Source organism: Diadema antillarum, unplaced genomic scaffold (assembly GCF_040938485.1).
Source record: "Diadema antillarum isolate AM-2024a unplaced genomic scaffold, OU_Dant_1.0 scf00000071, whole genome shotgun sequence".
Classification (NCBI taxonomy): Eukaryota; Metazoa; Echinodermata; class Echinoidea; order Diadematoida; family Diadematidae; genus Diadema; species Diadema antillarum.
Window position 1 is genome coordinate 7,156,797 of NW_027270960.1, and position 23,004 is coordinate 7,179,800.

Here is a 23,004-nt window from a genome sequence, read left to right on the forward strand (position 1 = left end):
CTCAATCCTTATGTTTATGAGGATGAACTTGTCCTTTAAATTTGAGCGTTTTAACAGTGTGAACACATTGTGAATCATCAATTCACAGTGTGACATAGAACATTACCGTGAGCACACTCTGTGAAAACCAAACCACAGTGTGAAACCATCTCCACACTATTAAATTCGAGCGTTTTCACATAGTCGACTTTGTGACCACACTGTGGGACACTGTGTTCTTTGCAGTATAGGGAAGAAGAACAACAACAACAGAAGGATTGGATTCTAGGCAACGGTGAAATTAATGTTGTTTTGTGCATTTGTGTAGGGGATTGAACAACTGGAAGACATGTCCACCGCTGGAAGTGAGAGCTCCTTTGGCGCGTCCAAGATCATACGAATTTTCTTGAAGCCGCAGGACGTCAACGTATCCTTGCTGGCGAGAGATATTCAGATCATGGATTGGTAAGTTGATATACCTTAATATACTACATGAGTAGAGAACTTACCTATTGTATATATTCATAGTGACGTATAGTGGTATACACTTGCAATGTCATGGCATTCGCGGACAAACTATCCTACATAAGATATCAATTGATTTATTCTAACAATTAAGTTTTAATACCGCAGTATAACATATAAAGGATCCCTATATGCGCTTTACAATATCTCTCATCCATTTTGCACATCATTATTACAAAAACATACTTACAAATTACATTCAAAATAACAATTATATGACATATCAAACATACAACACACATCAAACTACAGCTGTATGCATTCATGTACGTAACTTAACCTGTTCCCTACCAAGTGCCTATGGGAACCTGGTGGCCAGCGGAAATTCCATAACTTTCAGAAATTCCAGAAATTACTTTACAAATGAACAAAGCAATGCTATATAATAACAAAAAGAGAGAGGGAGAGAGAAAGAACATACATGATACAAATGTGTCAAATGTACAAAGGTTTCTTTTTATGATTATAATCATTTTAAGTGTAAAAAGTTAGCATAACTGTATGGAAATGGTTCCCTTCATTATCTCTTTACTCACACCACATGCGTAATTCATCCCTCGGTTACCTAGGACTATTGGATTCTCGGTCTGCAGTTATTCTCACAACTAATATGTTAAAATAAAAACGTAAACAACGATCTTTAAGGATATTATTCTGAGATTCTGAGAATTGCTTATCTCTTTGAAAATTGTACATTGAATTATTTTTTTCTTTACACTCTTGACGAAGTCCTGGAATATCGTCGTGCCGAGAGCTTGGAGACAAGGTCAAGAAGTTTTGTGCTGACTCGGATGTACATATCTTCGTTGTCAGTTCCAAGGCTGTCATGTCAACAGAGGTACTAATAATTTCTTTGTGTGTGCGAATTTGTTCTGCTCAGATTAAAAATGTTGTATATAATTCTTAAATCTTAATTTCTGCATGCACCAAATTTCGAATACTGACACGCACACACACACACACACACACACACACAAACACACACATTTATATACGTATATATATATATATATATATATATCATTATACAAATACAAGATGACGCTATATTCAAAACCCATAAGAGTCTTGGTATTGTGTAGTTTCTTCAATTAAGTGGATGGTATAGTAAACAGTTGAGGTGAGAATTCAGCCTTTAACATTTTGTGAGATACTTTAAAACTGCTGGATGAAATTTTTAAAAGTATACAATTCTTGGAGAATTCAAAGTTTATTTTCTGAAAATTGGTTTTAAGATGGTTGAGATATTCAAAAACAAAGTAGAAAAGCAATCCTTATAAAAGGTAAGCCCCATCTTTTATCAGGATCGCTTTGTTTTGGATATCTCAACCATTTCAAAATCAGTTTTCATCAAATAAACTTTGAATCCCTCATAGAATTATAAGCTCTTTCACATAAGCAGTTTCTCATTATCTAAAAAAAAAAAAAAGAAATCATCATCAAAAAATGTTGGAAACCTCAAATCCCCCAAACCGAAACTGACCATCCCTTTAACGTTTGCCAAAAGCTGACAAGGTTATCCTATTTTACAGAAAACAAGATGATGACAAGCTATTAATAGGTGAATGAATGTCAATGCCAGAAAAATGTGCTATATGCCTACATCAAGCCATGTGTAGGAAAAAAAATACTTTCTGAACATTATATCGCCCAATCCAGGCAATGGACCACTTCCTTGAGGTCGGTAAAAGACTTCCAAAGCCAGACGTCATAATCGCGTTCACGCATTGGGACCTCTCTGTAAACGATCGACATCCAGAAAGGGTTTGAAATTCAAAATTATTTAGAGTGATGTTATGTAGGCCTACATACATGCATATACTATATCTACTGGACGTCCGCAGTCAAGCTTTAAATAACTTATGATATTCCCTAAAATAAAAGTACAGCTTAAAGGGACTGTACAGTACTGTGGGGATTCATGTTTTGAACATTCCTAATTGAGATAATGAGAAACCTCTTATGAAATATGAAAAAGCAAGGATTCAACGTTTATTTGATGAATATCGGTTTTGAAATGGCTGAGATATCCAAAAAAGTGATAATAATAAAGGTGACAGGCCACGCCTGTTATTAGGATCTCTTTATTTCACGTTGTTTTTTGATATCTCAGCCATTTCAAAACCGATTTTCATCAAATAAACTTTTGATACCCCTTAGAATTGCATGCTCTTTGACATCTCATAGAGTGGTTTCTGAATTTCTCACAAAAAGTTAAATGCTAAATCCTCACCTCGACCAGAACTGTACACACCCTTTAATGTATATTTCATGTGTGGCAAACTATATATAAATATGTTTATATTGTATTGTATATTGTATGTATACATTTGGTAAATAAATCGAATCCGTTCAATTCAAATCAAATCAATAGCCATTCCCATTGTAATCACCTCCGTCAAGCTCTGTCCTTTTTAACCTCTGTCTGAAAAATGTGTGTTTGATAAACTGCGCAAGTGAATTCAGAGACATAAATAACAACCAGCGCGTAGAAGTGAATGATGACAAGCAGTCAACAGACAAAATCTAGACACTATAGGAAGACAAAATAAGGGACAGAACAGGGAACAAAATAGGCCTAATGTCATTAAGAAAATGTAAAACCACGAATGCATATTAGGGACCCTTAAATCAAATAGCATAAATGCGAACGAAAACAATTGGCATTTTCAAATAGACTCTCCAGAATTAGAAAGTGCAGACAGTGCGAAATTACCGAGATCACCCTCGATACATAATAATCATAATGCATGTAACAATTAAGGACATTAATATTTCGCAGCTACTGTATTATTGCAATAATATAGGCATTGCACGTACAATGTATTTCTCCTCTGCGCATAACGTATTCATGAATTATAATGCAGGACGAAACCTTCTTATTGCAGGTGAAAGTTCGTCACGTGGACAAAGCTTTTGAGCTGCTTAAAAAGCTTGGAACGGTGGAAGAGCGGGAGGAGGCAGAACAGCGTTGTTTCTTCATATCAAGTACTGAGGCGAAAGACATAGCTGTAGACAATGAAAACGGTGAGTTTTAGTATTTATGATTTACGCTACACATGACATACACTCATCATAATAATACACCTAGTCCTAGACTTTAATAAAATATTGAGAGACGGCAGATTATTACGCCACTACTGCAATCTCTACAAAATGACCCCCAAAACAACAACAAACAAACAAAAACAGACTGAAGTCATAACATTATATGAGTTGATTGTATTATTTTTTTTTTGTGTGTGTGTGTCATTGACTACGAATAATGATGAAATATGTGCAATTGTAAATTCGGTAGATGTTAATGTGATGCCATAAAGTGAAACGCCTTTGAATGAAGAATGCCCTTGCAGTTGTAATTGTTCTTCGGTCGTCTTATTTGTCATATCATTAAAATCAGTGTGTGTTTTCATTTCTTTAGTATGCAAAGCCAAAGGTTGGCAAGACAGACAAAACAACTTTCAACAGTTTGAGAGCAAAATCAAGGTTTGAATTTGTTAAAGTCTTGTTTTAACAGATCTCACCAATCTTAATCTCATTTATCTAATTTCAATGACATTTCATACTAATTCTTTTTTTCACAAATCATCACGTATGAAAATGTAGATCCAATCATAGCATAATTTTCACTCAGGAAAGTTTAATATTTCCTCTAATGTTATGTATCTGTGGCATTGATAGTGACACTATCAATTGTTGTATACAGATTGTATATCATCTGTATTTCTATGTATCTATGCTATACCCGTGCCTTGTACATATTATGCATTTCTAAATGATCTTTCTTTCTCTGTATGCGTGCAAACAGCACACACAATTAGCCAGAAATGGACAATTAAAACTGAACTGAATTGAACTGAATTGAATAATATGCCGTACGTACACAGAAAAACAGACGTGCTAAATACCTTGGTTATGTTAGTACACCAAGAGCGTTCAGATAATAATATCATGCCACTTACCCCCCCCCCCCCCCCCCCCCCCACACACACACAGACACAATCCTACCGCCAAGCGTTATTGTTATCTTAGATAGAATTATAAGAGGCAAATGTATTAGAGGTAAAGATTTAAACAAGTCAACGGGTATTGCCATTGACCTTATGGTTACATACATTTGGATCTTTGGCATTTCAGCATGAAATGTTTACCCTGACATTTTCACATTTGTTTTTTACATTCACCTGGTAATAGGCCTCCAGTAACTCCAAATCCTCATTACTTTATTTGAGTAATTGTTCTTGTCATCAGTGCAAATCAGCACATAAAAATGACTTACATAATGTATACCAACAAATTCACCACATAAAACATATACACAGTACAGAAAATGAAACCTCTGCAGATATTGAAGAGAAGGTGATAAATGACTGTATTGAATTTTATTGCAAACAGACAGCGTACAAGACAATGAGTACACACTGGACTACCAACTGCCTTTCTCCTATCCATTAATTATTAAAAGTCAACTGCGGGTTTTTTTTTTAAATCTGTATGAAGGTAAACACGTAAATTAGAAATATTACATTCTAGAATTAAAAAGAAGGGAGCCTGACGTAGATTAAAGCGTCAAGTACTTAATATTATCTGGTGCATGTCACTAGATCGACACCCACGAGTCATAATAGCCCATTTACGAGTCATACAGCCCATGAGTCATAGGTCTGCAGTTAACTGCCCGCGAGTCACGTAGCCCATGAGTCACACAGCTCATGAATAATCATGAGTCGTATAGTCCATGAGCTATAGACACAAAATGCAGAGGGCCCACTTGCTCAACATTAACTGAAATAGGCCCACGAGTAACACATGAGGCAAATAAGGCCGAATAGCTCGACATAACCATAGTGTTAAGCTCGTGAACCTTTTTTTTTTCCTCATGTCGAGCTCGTGGGCCTTATTTACCTAGTGTCTAGCACGTGGACCTGTTTTTCTTATATAGTGTTTATAGCTTGTGTGCCTGTTTTTCTCAGTGTCTATGGCTTGTGGGCCTGTTTTATCCTCGGTCTCTTCCTCGTGGGTTGAATGCTTCGTTGGCAGTATGACTTGTAGGCGTATGACTCATGACCCCCCCCCCCCCCCCCCCCCCTGTATAGCTCTTCAGTCGTAAGACTTCTGAGTGTTTAGCTCATGGAATGACCCTAGGCCCTATATTATCATCCCCAGATAATGAAGTATACTTTACGTTCACTGAATTACAAGTTATTCAGAGCTATTTACTTGACCTTAATTCCTTGTTCTGATTCCTCATTAGCTGCGTGTTGGCGTTTTGTTTGTGTTTTGTTTGATTTTGTCCTATTTGTTATGTAATATCTGTCCAGTTTTCCATTACTTAAATATTAGTCCAAGTTGTTGTTGTTGTTGTTGTGTTGTTGTTGTTGTTTTTTTTTTTGGGGGGGGGGGGGGTCGATTGCACGAGTTGTCCACAGAATACAAGCATTGCTTTTTAGTGGACCACTCTTTTTTTTTCTTTTTTTTATTAGAACATAGATATAAAAAGTTTGGTTTGAAGCATTGCACACACGATTTCAATCCGTTGTTTACGTTTAATTTTCATTTCATAACATCAACTAATGTTTACTCAAGATCATTAGTTATATCCTTCTGTCGGAGAAAAAAAAGAAAATACATTAAATCGAATTGAATGGAACAGTTTACATGTAATTATATGAAAATAAGTACCTGTGCAAATTGGACCTGGTTTGTCTATTTGATTTTAGGAACGTGCGTCTGTCACAGGTGCGAAAGCGAAGCTTGAACTACACCGTCAAGCTCTTCAAAGCGCTGAGGAGAAATGGATATCGAGCACACGAGCGTTGCTAGAGTGCGCAAGAACGAGGAGGTACGTCCTATGCTCAGTGTAAAGGGTTGCCCCTTTGATATTCAAAATTATTTCATTTCAATCGTATGTATATTTCCCAATATAAGTTTAGTTTTTATAGACATGATAATTTAATAGAGAAACAGTGATAATGGGTGCAAAAGAAAAACAAAGAAATATCATGTTGGGGCCTACGGATAATCAAAGAATTGTCTTTGTCTTTGACGTGCGTGTCTTGTTCTTGCATAATACCGAGTAGGGTCTATTTACATTCGTGAATAAAGTGTTTTAGGTAAATGCCACTGTGATCGGCTGAATCACGTCCATGTTATACTTATCATTTCTGTAATAGTGCAATGTCAGACTGTCGTACACCGTGACTACTATTTTTTTCTCGGGCATAATGAACGCTATGAAATGCTGAACGCACTCCGATGCATTCTAGACCCTCATGATATAATTCTTTTTCTCTTAAGCCATCCTTGCTGAAAGAACGCAGTATCTCACAGTGTGTTCAAAATTATGTTCATATAGTTGACTAAGTGAAAACACTCGAATTTAACAGTGTGAAGATGATTTCACACTGCGGTGCGGTTTTTCACGGAAAATTGTTGTGGTAATGTTCTTTTTCACACTGTGAATTGATAATTCACAGTCTGTTCACATTGTTTAAAGGCCCGAATTTAACAATGTGAAGAGATTTTACCCTGTGTTCCCAGTGAGTTCACACCGTGTTTCATATTTTGTTTCACGCTGTGGGTCATTGTATTCTTTCAAGCAGGGTTCTCCTGAGCAAAATGTATAAGTTTGCATTCAGAAGTAAACACGATTTAGATAATATCCAACGTCATGGGCACAAGTATTGTATAAAGTCATTGATCAACTTCTTTCAGAGCGGCGAACAACGACACCATGAAGGTACTGACGGAAAAGAATGACGCTGTAGATGAACGACAACGAAAGTTTTATGACGAACATATGAAGACTCTACGGAATGTGTTATATGAGAATTTGTCTCAAAAGGTGCTTTGGATTTTCTTTGTTTCTTTTTTGTCGAGCCCACCGGAGGTGAGGGGAGACAGGGATCGCCTGCGGATAGACAGACGCCGCGGCGTCTGTCCGTCCGTCCGTCCGTCGTCTGTCCGTAACATTACAAAAACTTTAATAACTCTTTACTCTGGGCTTCAATTGCAATCAAACTTCGAGGGAAGAGGGGTCATACAAAGTTTCACATTTTACCATATGTGAAGGTCACCTCAAGGTCAAAGCTCACAGGCAGGGGTCAATGAACTTTAGGGCCCAATGTTTAGTTTTTATGGCGCGTTTCTATCATGGGTCATAACTTTTGATCCATAACTCCATTTGTGACTAAACATGGATGGTAGATGTCCCTTGGGAGCGGCTGATCACCACAAGGTCAAAGGTCACAAGCAGGGGTCAACGAACTTTTAGAGCCCAATGTTAAGTTTTTATGGCGCATTAGTATTATGGGTCATAACTTTTGATCCATAGCTCCATTTGTGACTAAACTTGGATGGTAGATGTCCTTTGGGGAGTGGATGGTCACCAAAAGGTCAATGGTCACAAGCATGGGTCAACGAACTTTTAGAGCCCAATGTTAAGTTTTTATGGCGCGTTTCTATTAGGGGTCAAAACTTTTGATCCATAGGTCCGTTTGTGACAAAAATAGGATGGTAGATGTCCCGTGGGGAGTGGATGGTCACCACAAGCTCAATGGTCACAAGCATGTGTCAACTAACTTTTAGAGCCCAATGTTAAGTTTTTATGGCACGTTTCTATTATGGGTCATAACTTTTGATCCGTAGGTCCATTTGTGACTAAACTTGGATGGTAGATGTCCCTTGGGGAGTGGATGGTCACCACAAGGTCAAAGGTCACAAGCAGGGATCAACGAACTTTAAGGGCCCAATCTTAAGTTTTTATGGCAGATTTCTTTTTTTGCCATAAATTTTTACCCTTTTATATCTCTTGTTATCTGTTACATCTCTTTTTTTAAAATCTGTTATATCCCATTCGCGTACTATTTCATGTACGCGAATTGGCGAGACACATTATGGCACTTGGCTTGTTTTACTATAAAGTTAGGACCACTTCGTCAAATCTACATTACTAGTAGTACTGTAAACGGTTATGACAGAGTTTATGCTACTATACAAAAAATTAGCATTGCGTTATAAGGAACTTTTTTATCAAGCACGATGGTGTTACTCTATCTCGAGATTCAGAGGATATCAAGACATCTTGCCAAGTTTTGTGAATGTACTATCAGATTAAACTTTAATTTTGCACATTAACATTTCTTAAGCACATTCTATTCCTTGTTATTAACACTTTTCAGTGTTTCAATAATGTGTGCAGGGGATTTGGCCACAAATTTCCACACCGTCATGGGAGAGAAATGCCTTTTATCAAGAACTAAGGGAAGAGCAATACGCCTATAATACATACGTACGAATATCTGCATGCACGCAAAGTCAAGATTAAGTTGGAGCAAGAACTAATCTTTACACAAGACCGGAAACACTGTTGACCAATAAACTCTTTGGGTACCTAATATTAGCCAAGTACAACCTTTTCTTGCTTTTTAAAAAAAATACTTAACATGAAAATAATATGTTTGTGTTTCAGATTTTACAGTGTTACTACTCGGAGAAAAGGCGACTGCTTCATCTGGTGGAAGAACTGTCAAGGGATGGAGAATATGACGACGTTTACGACTTACGGGAGAGCGCTGAGGTAGACGGTAAACTTTTGTACAGGGGTCGCGGAATCTGGAGGCTAGCACCTCTCCACCCCCACCCCCCATGCACACCCAAACACGCACACATATATATATATACACACACACACAAAAGATGTCTAAAAAAGAGATGATAGAAATAAGAAACACAAAAAAAATCAATAACTTTTTAAGGGTTCCGCCCGGAGATTCTTCCCATTGAAAGGAGCATTTCCCTTTTACAAAAATCATCTCAGCCAAAAACTTTGGTAAATATAGAACGTGTTACATTAAATTGAGTTTGAAAGTCCAGCCTACATTAACCTATTGCTTCCTGGAAACGGGTACGCCAGGTACTTGATGCCAACTACCAATATCAATATCTCAGAAACATCGAGTTAAGCATGCTAACTATTTTTATTGAAAGTGGCTTTTATCATCGGCTTTCGATCAAGTGAGGAGTGACTGAAAATTGTCTTATGTTTGACTATATCGTATATATCTCTGATATCTATGGTTGATTAAAGGAGACTGCCCGTACATGGTTTGACGACTTGAAGACAGCGTTCCAATATGAAATTCAACCTGTGTCGCAGGACTACGTCAATGATATTGCAGGTGAGAGAGAATGGGCGCACGTCACGAGACCGACACCCACGAGTCATACAGCCCACAAGTCATACAGCTCACAAGTCATACAGCCCACGAGTCATACAGCTCACAAGTCATACAGCCCATGAGTTCGACACTGAGTGAATTAAGCCCATGAGTTCGACATCAAGTAAAATAAGCCCACGAGTTATACTGCCCATGAGTTCGACATTACGCACAAAAGGCTCACGAGACCGCCACTAAACGAAGAAAGCCCATGAGACCGACACTACACTTAAAAGGCTCACGAGACCGACACTAGGCAAAAGAAGTTCACGAGACCGACACTAGGCAAAAGAGGCTCACGAGACCGACACTAGGCAAAGAAGGCCCACGAGACCGACAGGATGAACAGCGCCCCCTATAGACCACTTAATTGTATAGGGTGTCTAGATAATGGCATAAAGAAGGCGTAAGACTGATGGAAAAGGAAAGTTAATAGGGTATTACCCCGTCAATTACCCTCCCTCAGCCCCTGAACGGTTCAAGATCTTTAATTGTGTTTGCGTATGTGAGTATTTGTGAAAAAAATAAACAAAATTCAGTAAAAGTGCATGAGATGTTTCAACTTTACTTTCGAAAATGCCAAAACACCCTCATTTCCCTATCTGCAAAGCCAATACCGGTATATACCTACTTAGAAAAAAAAATAAAATGATGTGGACATTCAATCAACCAACTAGAAAAATACCCAGGTATGAAATGACGTTCACTACAAGAAAATTATTCGCAAAATGGTCAATGTTGTAGTGCACACCTGCTTTACATGCTGGGGGTGGGGGTGGGGCTAGTCATCTGTAAAGGTGTTGAAATAATGAAAAATCACAGAAGATAATGTAATTGTCAATTAAGGCAGCGTTAAGAATTCTGAAAAAGAAGATGCATCCATGAAAGTAGCTTTTCTATTTTATGAAAAATATACTGTTTTGAGAAGAACATGTATTTTACAAACACAAGCTACTGAAATCGAGGTGAATCACTGCGATAAAAAAATCGTTTTCATCCGTTGAATTTCATACATTAAAGTTAAAGAGAAAATTACAAATTGAACTCTAATAAGCAGGCGGGTAAAAGCAGGCAAAAAGGATATCTAATAAGGCCTACTTAACCTGCGGAGCGAGAAAGAAAAGGGCAAAAAAACAAAACAAAAACTTAGATCCTGTCCACGGTCTAAGCAGAAATTAGGAAAGCCTACTAAATATAGCATGATGGCATAAAAGTAAACCATTCATCGTTCTTGTCCTCTGTCACTCTTTCATTTCTTTTCTTTTTTTCTTTTCTTTTTGTGGTGGGGGCGGGGGGTCCTATGCAGAGGACAATTCTATTTAAAAATGGTAACAATGTCGCTCCCCGTAGCGTAACAGAACTGTACCCTAAAAGCCACACGTGTAGAAATACATACTATGTCGTTGATATGTAGATGGAGCTGTTATTAGTTAGTAACAATCTCTCGCTCAACAGCGTAATGAAATTGCACCCGCCAGTATGTAATTTTCCCCTTAATTGAACACCCTGTAGAGATACATATTTGTAATTGACATGTAGATGGCGCTGTTCATCCTGTCGGTCTCGTGAGCCTTCTTTGCCTATAGTGTCGGTCTCGTGGGCTTTCTTTGCCTAGAGTCGGTCCCGTGAGCCTCTTTTGCGTACTGTCGGTATCGTGGGCCTTAATTGTGTAGTGTCGGTCTCATGGGCTTTCTTTGCTTAGTGTCGGTCTCGTGAGCCTTTTGTGCCTAGTGTCGAACTCATGGGCTGTATGACTCGTGAGCCGTATAACTCATGGGCTGTATGACTCATGGACCTATTTTTGATGTCGGTCTCGTGGACCGTATGACTCGTGGGTGTCGGTCTCGTGGGATGACCCCGAGAGAATGTAGCAGCGCTGTACTGTCATCACCATGGTAACGACCTACAGCAGGGTGCCTGATATTGAAATCGTACAATTTGTTATTATGCTATAGACCCTAGAAGTGGGCACTGCAAGATGTCACTCTTAAAAAAAAATCACCACAAGAATACTTGATGCTCCTAGCTCGTCTAAAACTACTTGAAAAAAGGCCTATTGTGATTTACAAATTAGTTGACTCTGCTTATGGTCCCATAGACAATACCAACCATTGCTTAGATAATCGCATAACCTCTACTTAAGAATGCATTTCACCACTGATTCTACCACCATCAAAACTGGCGTTGCAGTTAATCAGAGTGGTGGAACTGCAGTGATATAACAGCAGCAAGAGCAGCACCAGAAGTACCGTAAAACGAAGTAAGTTTAATGAGAAGTATAGGCCTAAGTACACGCAAAATCCGGCTTTGACATTGATACACTGCAGCAATAATGGTGATGTATTTGTCATCTCTTCAGAGTGTTTTCACAAGGAATTTCTACCGCTGGTGGATGGACTACAGCAAATGCATCCTCAAGTTGCCGCATTCGAGCTGCATCTGAACCACGACATTGCCGACAGCCTCGTTTCTACAATCCGTATGTTTACTTTGAAAACACGTTGTTATAGTTCTCTAATTCGTTGTACTGATAATAAGATTATTTTCTGTCTTTTTTTCTTTCTAATGGTGCGTTTTCATTTCGTCTCTACTTCATTTGTAATGTCCTCAAATGTGTTGAGAACTGTTCATTCAACTTTGAAATGATAAGTAACAAAACAGAATATTAAAGATATGACTTGTGATACGCGTTCAGACAATGTTGTCCCATTTAGGCTTGTGGAGCTACTCTCGGAGTTGCCATGCTAAAATCAATAAACATTTTAGGAGTATAACTATGGTATAACATTTTCCAAGGATGTAAACATTGGATTTAACTCGACTTCATGGAATCCTGCTTCAATAGAGTTCCAGAGATTTTCTTTTACTGCACAATCCATGGAATGAATATAAGTCCGTCTTTTTGAATTAAGTCATTTAAAAAGAAATGGGCATTTTCTGTTTTTATTGAACATTATTAATGTATTATGAGGTGTGCCAGGGACGTTTGAAGAAATGACGTAAGCAAATCATTCGCATATTAGAGTGTATTGATATAACGTCACGTGCAATGCGTATTGTAAATGAGTTTCTACATTTGCAAGGTTTCAACGAAACTCCTTGTGTGCTGTTTCTGTGAATTGTTACTCTTCCTTTGGGTGTGTGTGTGTTTTTTTTTGTTTAAAGATGTTCCAACATTAATGACTTCAACTTCACGAACTGACCTTTGAACTTAACCTTTGACCTCTTCAGAACCTATAACCAAGTGTTGGTGCTGTGACTCCACATCCGGGGTGTTTTCTTTCTGGAGGAAGGTGTTGATGCGTTTTGACAGAGAACTCCAGAAAAACTCACAATGGTCCAATGCACTTTTGGAGGATGTGAACTCGAAGACATGGGAATACCTTCGGGGGTAAGTGAGCCAATGGACACAGGTGCGGTCCCATTGCTCTTGCCATTTTTGTGTAATTTTCCTTTTGTCATGGGCATGCGATCACACCGCATGTACGCCAACAAAAACATGAAAGTGCAAATGAGAAGGCAACCATGCTGGTTTATGGAATTTGACACGTCCTTTCGTAGAGATATAAGGAAGTAAAGATGATTTCATAAGTATATGTATCTTTATCACTTATTTATAACTAGAAATGTCGCTATGGCGACTGATGCCTCCGCCATAATGCATGATTCTCCAAATAGGTGTATAGTACAATGTCTTCACAATGTGTGATGACAGTTTCACATAACTGGCAAAATATTGAAATGACAGGTTTGTCAGAAATATCTTGAATGTTCACTTTCCTTGAACTGGGTTTGCTATAATTGTGTAAGAGTGTAGGTACATATATTTGGAGAATTGAGGATTTTTACTTGACTTCTGACCGACCCTTTCATAAGTTTATGCGTTGAGTAATTCTCAAGGTATGAAGAAAGTGTGTAATTAGAGTACAGAATAGTTTTTTTCATTTAAACCTGGTCTTTGACCCTTAACCTTTGACCTTTGACCTTCTGGCTGGAAGTTTCCCAGAGAATCTCCATTAGGTAATACATGTATATATATTAAGTTTAAAAACTAATAATGCCAGCATTGCATATACTAGTATATGAGGGAAACAGTAAAAATTTTGAGGAATTGACCTTGACCTTTGACCTCCTGACTATTGACCCGTGATCCCTAAATTCTCTAGATAATCCCTGCCAATCAGTACATGCGTATGTACCAAGTTCCATGAAAATACATTGCACCATTTGCGAGAAAAGTGAAATTGTAACATTTTCAACTAACCTTTGACCTTTTGACCTTTGACCTTATGACATGAAACTCTCTGGAGAATCTTTTCGCAGTAGTACATGTCTACACTAAGTTTCAAGAAAATACCTTCGGGCATTGCATAGATATGGGGAAATAGCAACATTTTTAGCATTTGACCTTGACCTTTTGACCTCTGACCTCTTGCTTATGTCACTAAATTCTACTCAACTAATTGCCCCATCATGCACCATCCTTGGACCAAGTTTGGTGAAAGCTGCTTCATCCACTTTTGAGTTATCACATTAACAGATGAATTTTAGGATTTGACCTTGATCTTTGACCTTTGACCTCTGTCCAATTTCACTAAAAAACTAATCAAGTAATTGTCCTATCATGCATCATCCTCGGATAAAGTTTGGTGAGATTTGCTTGATCCAGTCTTGAGTTATCGCGTAAACAAACACAATTTCATGATTTGACCTTGACCTTTGACCTTTGGCCTTTGGCAGATTTTACCCAAAATCTAATCAAGTAATACCCCATCATACTTTATACTTGGACCAAGTTTGGTAAAATTCCAGTCAATATTACTCAAGTTATCGCGTAAACGAGTGCGGACGGACGGACGAAAACATAATGCCTCCGGCACCACTTCGTGGCGGAGGCATACACGCGTTAATCAAAATAAATGGAAAAAAAAAGTAAAGATATAACGAAAGCTTACATGGACACAGAAGTCTTAGGGGCTTTCTGTTTCTGTGTAGGTTCCTCAATGGCTTGAATGCGGCGTTCAGCGAAAAGATGAAAAGTTTCCAGGTTGACATTGAGGGCAAACTTAAGGACGTTCGGGAGAAGTCATCTGGTCTCCAGGGTCTGATATCAAGACTAGATGAGATAATCAGGTAAGAGGATTATAATGACACCACAACTCAAGTGAGGACTACAGAACGAGTCTATGAACGTGTCTAACTAGGCAACTTAAGTTCATGCTGTTTACCACATCGACATTGTCATCCTTTCTGCTGCATAATATATATCTATAAAATCCCATTTACTGAGTGTCTTCATGATTTCATGGAAAGGAGGTTGTGGAGATTGGTTAGTGAAGGAAAGCGCTGGAGGTACATGTGAAAGATCTGGCCTTGCAGCAAAAAATCCCCCATTACTGCGGTGTCTCATGCACGCGAGCATTATGCGAATTGATATTACAGTTCGACATCTCCTATCCGGATATGCCGGAATAGTCCAGGCTAGAAGGCACCCAAATTTGTTTTTTGATTATACAATGTTTTTTTGATGGTTTCTTGTCAATTCGAGGGTGCTGATTCCAAATCCGATTGATGCCACTCGCGTAACCTTGAGCATTTTCGGCAAAATGCAAAAATCCAAAATGGCCGCCAGATATGCTAATTCGGCCGTGATAAACACGATAATGTGCATTATATGACCAATTGTTCCACCAAACTTTTTTTTTTATATTTCTGTTCCTAGAGTTACTCCATCTGCATTTGCTAGAGAATTTTCATTTTATATAGGTTCATTTAGTATTTAAAGCTCATTTTTCATTCAAAATGGCCGCCATTCCTATGCTTATGTACTATATGAATGGCAAAACGTATGCATGGAAATATAGAACAAATTTACTGTATTTCCAGTCCCGTACCTACGCTGTCATGAAGTGTTGCGTGTGTAATGCAAATATGTTGGGTGTCACTTACAAGATAGAGGGCCTACATGTATATTTGAGAATTTAATATTCATAAACCTTACGATGTTTAACACAATTTCTTATATATTTCATTTTGTCTCAACAATGAATATAAGTTCACTAAACGTCTTGCAAGAAATCAATATACCATCATATTCTACATGCAGGTTGAATACAAAAATGTAATACTAACACAATACATGTATATCAAAAAGCCTAGATGCATGGTATTTATCAAATAATGTTGGAAATGGAGGGTAAGTCAGAAAGCAAAGCTTCTAATATGCATCCCCTAAAACCATATCAACAAAGTACAGAAAAATCCTATACAGTAAGTGCAGAGATACATGGTTGCGGACAAAAACACATCGGACATTAATGACACAACTAAAAACCCTTTACATTGTAGATCTTCTTTTTTTCCAGCAAGGATTTTTTTTTTTTTTTTGGGGGGGGGGGGGGGAGGGAGGAGTCCTGAGGCGAGTTTGAAATGGATCATAACCTCCATCATTTTGATATGATATAATTTAGAAGTACCGCCTTGATATCATCAACCAAACTTGATTTTCTTCTTGAATTAAAACAACAATAAAAACTGGTGAAGTCCAAATGCAATATCGCACAAACTATTCATTAAACATCAACCAAGGAGCAATGTGAGATATACCTCTTTCAGTTCTCTCACACTTCCCAGGTGTTGATGATATACACTTTGACATCATGATCTCATTCAGTCTTGTCTTAAAAATGAAACTGCCATTTTTATTGTCTTTAAAGAACCCTTTAATTGGATGTTTGGGAGCAGGCGATATCAACCCCAAATTTGAAGAATTCTCAGGCTAAAGATGCATATTAGTCCTGCAATTGCTTTAATTGCAACCACATCTGGATGTTCAGCACTTCCTCGGGGGTCAGAGGGCGATTATTTGCCATAGAAACAGAATGAAGACATGAAGACTTGCTTGATCACCACCCGTTGAAGCCCTATCGCTTTGTTGCCAGGCCAGAGACAGTTGTAGGTAACTCGGGTGGTATCAGAGGTGGTATCAGACCAGCATCTGCACCAACCTGTTTTGGGGTCAAAGCTATCAAGTTACGGGAGGGAAATCTAGGCTTGTGGGATTTCAGACGCATTTCATGAAGCGTTTTGTCAGATCTTTTCTGTTTGACAAACTGTTATAAGCTACTAAAATTCTTGCATCTGATTGGCTGAGAGCAAATTTGTCTGACAAATTTGTCAGACAAAACGCTTCATGAAATGCCCCCATGCTATCGTGTTTAGAAGGTCAGGGTATGCGTTGACGGCACTGGTGACACTTGCCATCCTTTCCTTCCAGCGTGAGGGAGAGTGATCGAGTGCCAGTGAAGGAGGGTAGACTTCCTTAGCCTATGCTTGGAAGGCTTGCCACAAGGGCTACCTTGAACATAGCGACGGCAAGATGGTTACTAAGATGGAAGGCATGGGTCTGATGATAGTCTTATAAAGGTTGGGGCAAAGTCTCCAGAAGGTGAAGTACTCCTCTAAATTGTCTTGAGATGGGTCAGTACTAGGCTCATGTCATCCAAGGACTTTCTATGAGACGTAAAGGCAAGATCATCCGCAAACTTTCGACGTGAAGTGAATGTGGTCACCATGTATATGTTAAAAAGATCTCTAGTGGACTTAGTTTACAGGCCATCATTCAGAGTCCTAACACAGCTGGTCTGGTTACCTGGAGCAATCCTGAATCTGCAAGTGCTGAAGATTAAAGACAAGCAGTGTGAAGTTGTTATAACAGTGCTAACACTGCTTTCAGAATGAGGCAGTACTGTACAGATCTTAGAGTCTAGCTACCTTGCATTATACGCAAACACAGCCACTCTGAAAAAAAAATTGTTTTAAAATTCATCTACCATAATTATATTATAATTCATCTGGGTTAACACGAAAAACTTTTGGGCATTGTTTTCATTTCAGAGATTTGACGACGGGAACTCTAGTGAGGTGGTCCTTTTTTTTCCACTTTCCCCTGCCTCATGTTCTTTCTCGGATGAGGGGACTGAAAAGTTTGTATAATATAGCTTATAGATAATGTAGAACAGCACAGGTAATTGGAAATTTCATTTGTGTCATCATCTAGGATTCAGCCTTTTAATTCAGTAAATCAGAGTGAATATCATGATGTTGAACATCTCAAGGCAAGTAAGTATCAAATGTTCATATCTAATAATTCCTGATAAACAATCTTGATGTTGGCGTCAATTCAAGCTTTGGTGGATTTTTCCAAATTCCTTGGGAAAAATTCAAATTCAGGTCACGTAGCAAATTTGGATGTTTGCATCAAAAGATAAAACTGCTTTTGTTACTAATAACCTTCTGATTTATAATCAGCACACAAATTGATAAACAGTGTACCTGAGTGACAGAAAAAAAAGAAAATTTGTTTATTTCCATGTACACTTTGCCGTTCATATTGTGCAGGGGTATATGAGTGGCATCCATTTTGAAGTTTTGTATTAAGAAGAATATAATAAGCCTAAACACCATAAATTTTCTGTTTGTTTGCTTGTTTTGCCAGTGGCACTCATCAGATTTGCATTGCACATGCAAAACTTGATAAAAGCGTAGGTATGTGACTGAAATTTCGTCTTCTATTTCTATGCATATTTTTTGCCATTCATATAGTACATGAGTATAGGAGTGGCGGCCATTTTGAATTGAAAATAAGCTTAAAATACCAAATGTACCTCTTCTAATGAAAAATATCTTGCATGTGCAAGTAGAATTCCTTAAGGAACAAAAATTTAAAAAAACTTTGATGGAATAATTGGTCATAAAATTGACCTAACTGGGATTATCATGGCCAAATGAGCCTATCTGGCGGCCATTTTGGATTTTTGCATTTTGCCGAAAATGCTCAAGGTTACGCGAGTGGCATCAATCGGATTTGGAATCAGCACCCTCGAATTGACAAGAAACCATCAAAAACATTGTATATATACAAAAACAAGGTTAGGTGCACTTTCTATGGAGCCTAGCCTGGACTAGAACCCGGAGCATATGAAGGACTCGATGTTTAATACACGCAGCTGCCGAAGAACGATCGCCTGTACCGTGCCCTGATATAATGAAGAGTTTTCTGACCATGTTTTTGTCTGAATGTCTGAATGCATGTTATTTAGATGAGAATTAGATGTGAGTGTACGTTAATTATGTTGAAAATAACATGTGATTCAAATGAGTGTGTTTGAGTTTGAAATCCCGCCTTTCCCCGTAATTAGACATTTTAAAAAAATCACGTCGAGATTGCATCCGTATGATAGAAAAATCCGGAAAAACGGAGACCGCATAGTATAGGAGAAGTTGGACTGTACAGTATATTGCGACCGTCGCAACATTGTTATTCATTGTTGGGACAACGCAGTAATGGCGGATTTCCTATCAGGTCGAATCGGTCTATTATGTAAAAATCAATGTTCGGCTTTCCTGTCAGGCCCTCACAGGTCGCTGTCAGGGTGAATGACTAAAAGCCAGTAAGAACTAAACCTATTTAAATTAATGTCTTTGTTTACGTGCATTTTTTTTTCTCTTCCAGCGAAAATGACAACACTGACAGTAAAACGGCACACAACCTGACTGGACCGTGAACTCTCAACTTCTGCAATGTGTTCTGTGTAACATGTGAGACTTCAGCGAGTCGTGAGCTGTCGTAGGAATCACTTCGAGCCCGCAGAATTTTTACCTTTTGCGAAAACAGCATGGATTTTCTCGAAGGGCGCGAAGAGTCAGAGAAAGTGAATTGGCCATGTCCCCACTTGACTCGGTTAACATTTTTTTTTTCTTAAGATCATTGGAAAAAGAAGAATATTGATGTTATATTCCTTGAAAGACACACCATTTTTTCAATTCTATTCTTTTGAGATTGTTTTGTCAATATAGTTTAATGCAAGGGTATTAATTGTATCCTGTGATCAGCATTGGTGGCTGTGGAATCGAGTTTGTACTCATTGTTCACAGCTTTAGTTTGATGTTTCAAGTATCCCTTTCAGATCCTTGCGGATTCATGTATTGAGTACATTATATATCTATTGTTGTGTGAAAATTATTTGCTTCAGAATGGTCTCATATTCAAGTAATGTGCAGTTCAATGTTTCCAGGTTAGCATGCCTGTACAGTGTCGGGGCGATTGTTAACAGCTCGTTAACCAGGGCCGGTCTGGTTTGGAAGTGTACGGTATTAGCTCGCTTGTATTTAGACATCTCGATCTTCTCACACTGTCTGCAAGCTTGTATGTATTTTTTATCTTCATCTTGGCTCATGACGGCAGTTGTAGAATGATAATTTTATAAGGGATTGTATAGTTTTGGTTGACATAGGGCTTCTGATTTTTTTTCTTCTGTGCGATAGTGAAAAACTACTTATGAAATATGTAAGGACACCTAATTCCAAAAGGAAATCGAAGTTTATTTGGCGAAAATCGGCTTTGAATTGACTGAGATATTATAACACAAAGTGGTCGCGATGAAAATGGAGTCCAACTTCAGGACCACTTTGACTTTTAGATATTTTATCAGCCATTTCAAAACCGATTTCATGAAATTAACCACTTATAACATGAAACAGCTTATGATTATTCGAAGAATTAACAGTTCCACCTTTTATATGACCAGTTTTTGTTGATATCTCAGTTTTCTAAAAACCAGTTTTCAGTGACAAATTTTGAAGTACGCTATTTAATACTTTATGTGATTTCTCATCTTAAACTGGAGCCCGAGCTCAACCAAAAATATATCATCCCATTAAGAAATGTGAGATGTTTCTCGCACTTTTTAAATGTAGTAATGTATAGAGTAAAGTTAATGTGCACTAAATAGACATAGATATCACGACAATAATAATGTTATAGGCTATAATAAACTTCTTGCAGTATAGGGGGTTAAATCATTAGTTTTGCCACTACCAATCGATGGGTATGATAATGTTTTTGGGTTTTTTGTGTGTGTTGTTGTTGTTGTTGTTTTGTTTTTGTTTTTTGTTTTTTTGTTCTAAGATGTATGGAAAATGCCTGCAGACCATGTGACGGGCCTCATAGCATGGAGTTTTCAGCTAACATTATTTTGCAATAAAGTGAATACTGTTTCGTTTTAGCAAGCCCTCAAAACCAACTGATTTTAGGATTCTTGACCTTTTATCAAGGGCATAAGGAGCAAACAAATCATCGCAATATTATTATGTGGAAGGAGACGAACGATTAAAACAAAAATGCCTTTTACACTCGTACGGGGCTTATCATGCTGTTGCAACATCGATTAAAAACTGCTCGTGTAAAGTTATGAGAGCAGTTGTAGGAATGAACTACATGTTCCATAGATTAACCATACTTAAAAACTAAACAGGGTTCCTTGGAATAGCTGTATTCACAACATTCACAATGGTTTGCAGAACTTATTTTGTAACAAAGTGTCTACAAACGTTGACAATTCAACGATGATACTTATTCTAAACAATTACCTCGAAATAGCCTTTTCTTGTCTTTTATGTTACTCTTATCTTTGCTTTTCGATCATGTCATGTGCAAGTAACGTGCGTGATATTTCTGAGATCGGGTTACGATGCATTGGCCGGGTATTTGTACCGAAGGTTGTTGCAATATTTGTCAAACTTCTGAGAAATGAAATTTGTCGCCAAACATCTATTCGACGTAAAATTTCAAAGGTGAAAGCGTTATTTTATTTACATCAACCCAGTTTTATATGCAAAATATTTTGCCTTTAATTGATGTAATTATTACTTTGAATCCTAAGATTCCACTTACGGGAAAGAGGGTTGCACTTGAAGTTTTTAATTTCTTGTTGTTTTGATTTAATCACAACATGTCACAAGCATGTCTCAAAATGTAAAGCGTTGACCTATACATGTCCAGATAATAATGTTTGCAAGCACGAATTGTATGTTAATCTGAAATTGCGTTATGGTTAATTGTGACTTCTATTAAGGGCAGTATAGCATCATTGAGCAATTTTTTTTTTTTCTGAAATACACTGAAATATTTGCTTTGTATCAATTTCTTAATTTTGGTGTAAATTGCACCAAACAAATTGAACTCATAGGTCCGAATTCACGAAGGTGGTACAAATTAAACCATGGTTTAAGCCATGGACAAAAAACATGGAGCGCCAAGTGTCGCACGGAATATTTCGTTACGACATTGGTCATTTCGTCGACAAAATGACCGTTTCGTTACTGAAATTATCATTTCGTGGACGAAATGTTCATTTAGTTACAAAATGTTGTCATTTCGTTACAAAATAATCATTTCATCGACGAAATGACTGATTTCGTAACGAAATATTCTATGCGACACTTGACGCTCCATGGTTTTTGTCCATGGATTAAGCCATGGTTTCATTTGTACCACCTTCGTGAATTCGGGCCATAGGTTTCACCCTTTATTCACAAAGACTGTGCAAAAGCACATAATTGCTGATAATGTGAACAAGAGTATAAAAGACGAACATCATATAACTTTAATTTCAATTAAATTAAATTCAATTGAAATTCGAAATTTCAAAATTAGAGCAAAGTACTCGTCATATTACGAAATAGAGGTAGAGGAAAGGGGCTCGATCAAAACTAATTCAAGTAAGAAACTTCCCCAAAGTTTTAAATCAATGGCAGATTCTTTCCTCATTTCACAACGTGAGTGCAAGTGGTTCAAACATAATACACCCAGGAGACAACGCAGGTTTACCTATTTAAAAAAAAAAAAGCTTGAATGAACATCGCGGAGGTTGCTACGAGCATGCCTTCTTTATATTGTCAAGCGGTGAAAACTGTCTCGCCTCCTCTTGATCATGATTAGTATGTACAGTGTATGTTTCCAAATGTAATCCGATTAATACAATGTCCGATTATGTTTTTATAGTCAATGCCAAAATGTTATGTGTTACATAATCTATATATGTCATGTGTTCACATGGCATGACTAAACACAGTAGTTTTTTCCCTTTATCACTGTTGGATTGTTTTGACCAATCAGAGCTTCAAAATAGCAGAAAAATACAATTACAAAGTAATCAAAGTGTCATTCTTATTTTTGAATGTCCCGAAAACATTAGAACAGGTTGACATAACATGACTTTCATATTTTTGTGACTGTTATGCATCCATTTTGTAGGCATAAATACCTATGAAGTTCCAATAAAAAATATATAACGTAATACATATTTATGTCAATATTGCATTCAAAAAGACTAACATTTTATTGATGAACGCAGTGTATTATTTGTGTAGAGTATAATAGATAGAAATGGACACAATGACAGTCCTAAGAATTATTTGGGTTTTTTTTGTAATAATTATG

The 23,004-nt window shown here is 37.6% G+C and overlaps 1 long non-coding RNA gene across 1 annotated transcript; it reads left to right on the plus strand.

Annotated features, from left to right (window-relative positions):
- The first annotated feature begins 7,223 nt into the window (after nt 1-7,223).
- LOC139716909 (uncharacterized) lies at nt 7,224-9,675 on the plus strand. Its single transcript, XR_011709931.1, has 3 exons — nt 7,224-7,348; nt 8,975-9,082; nt 9,593-9,675. It is a non-coding gene; the product is annotated as an uncharacterized lncRNA (long non-coding RNA).
- The last annotated feature ends 13,329 nt before the right edge of the window (nt 9,676-23,004 follow it).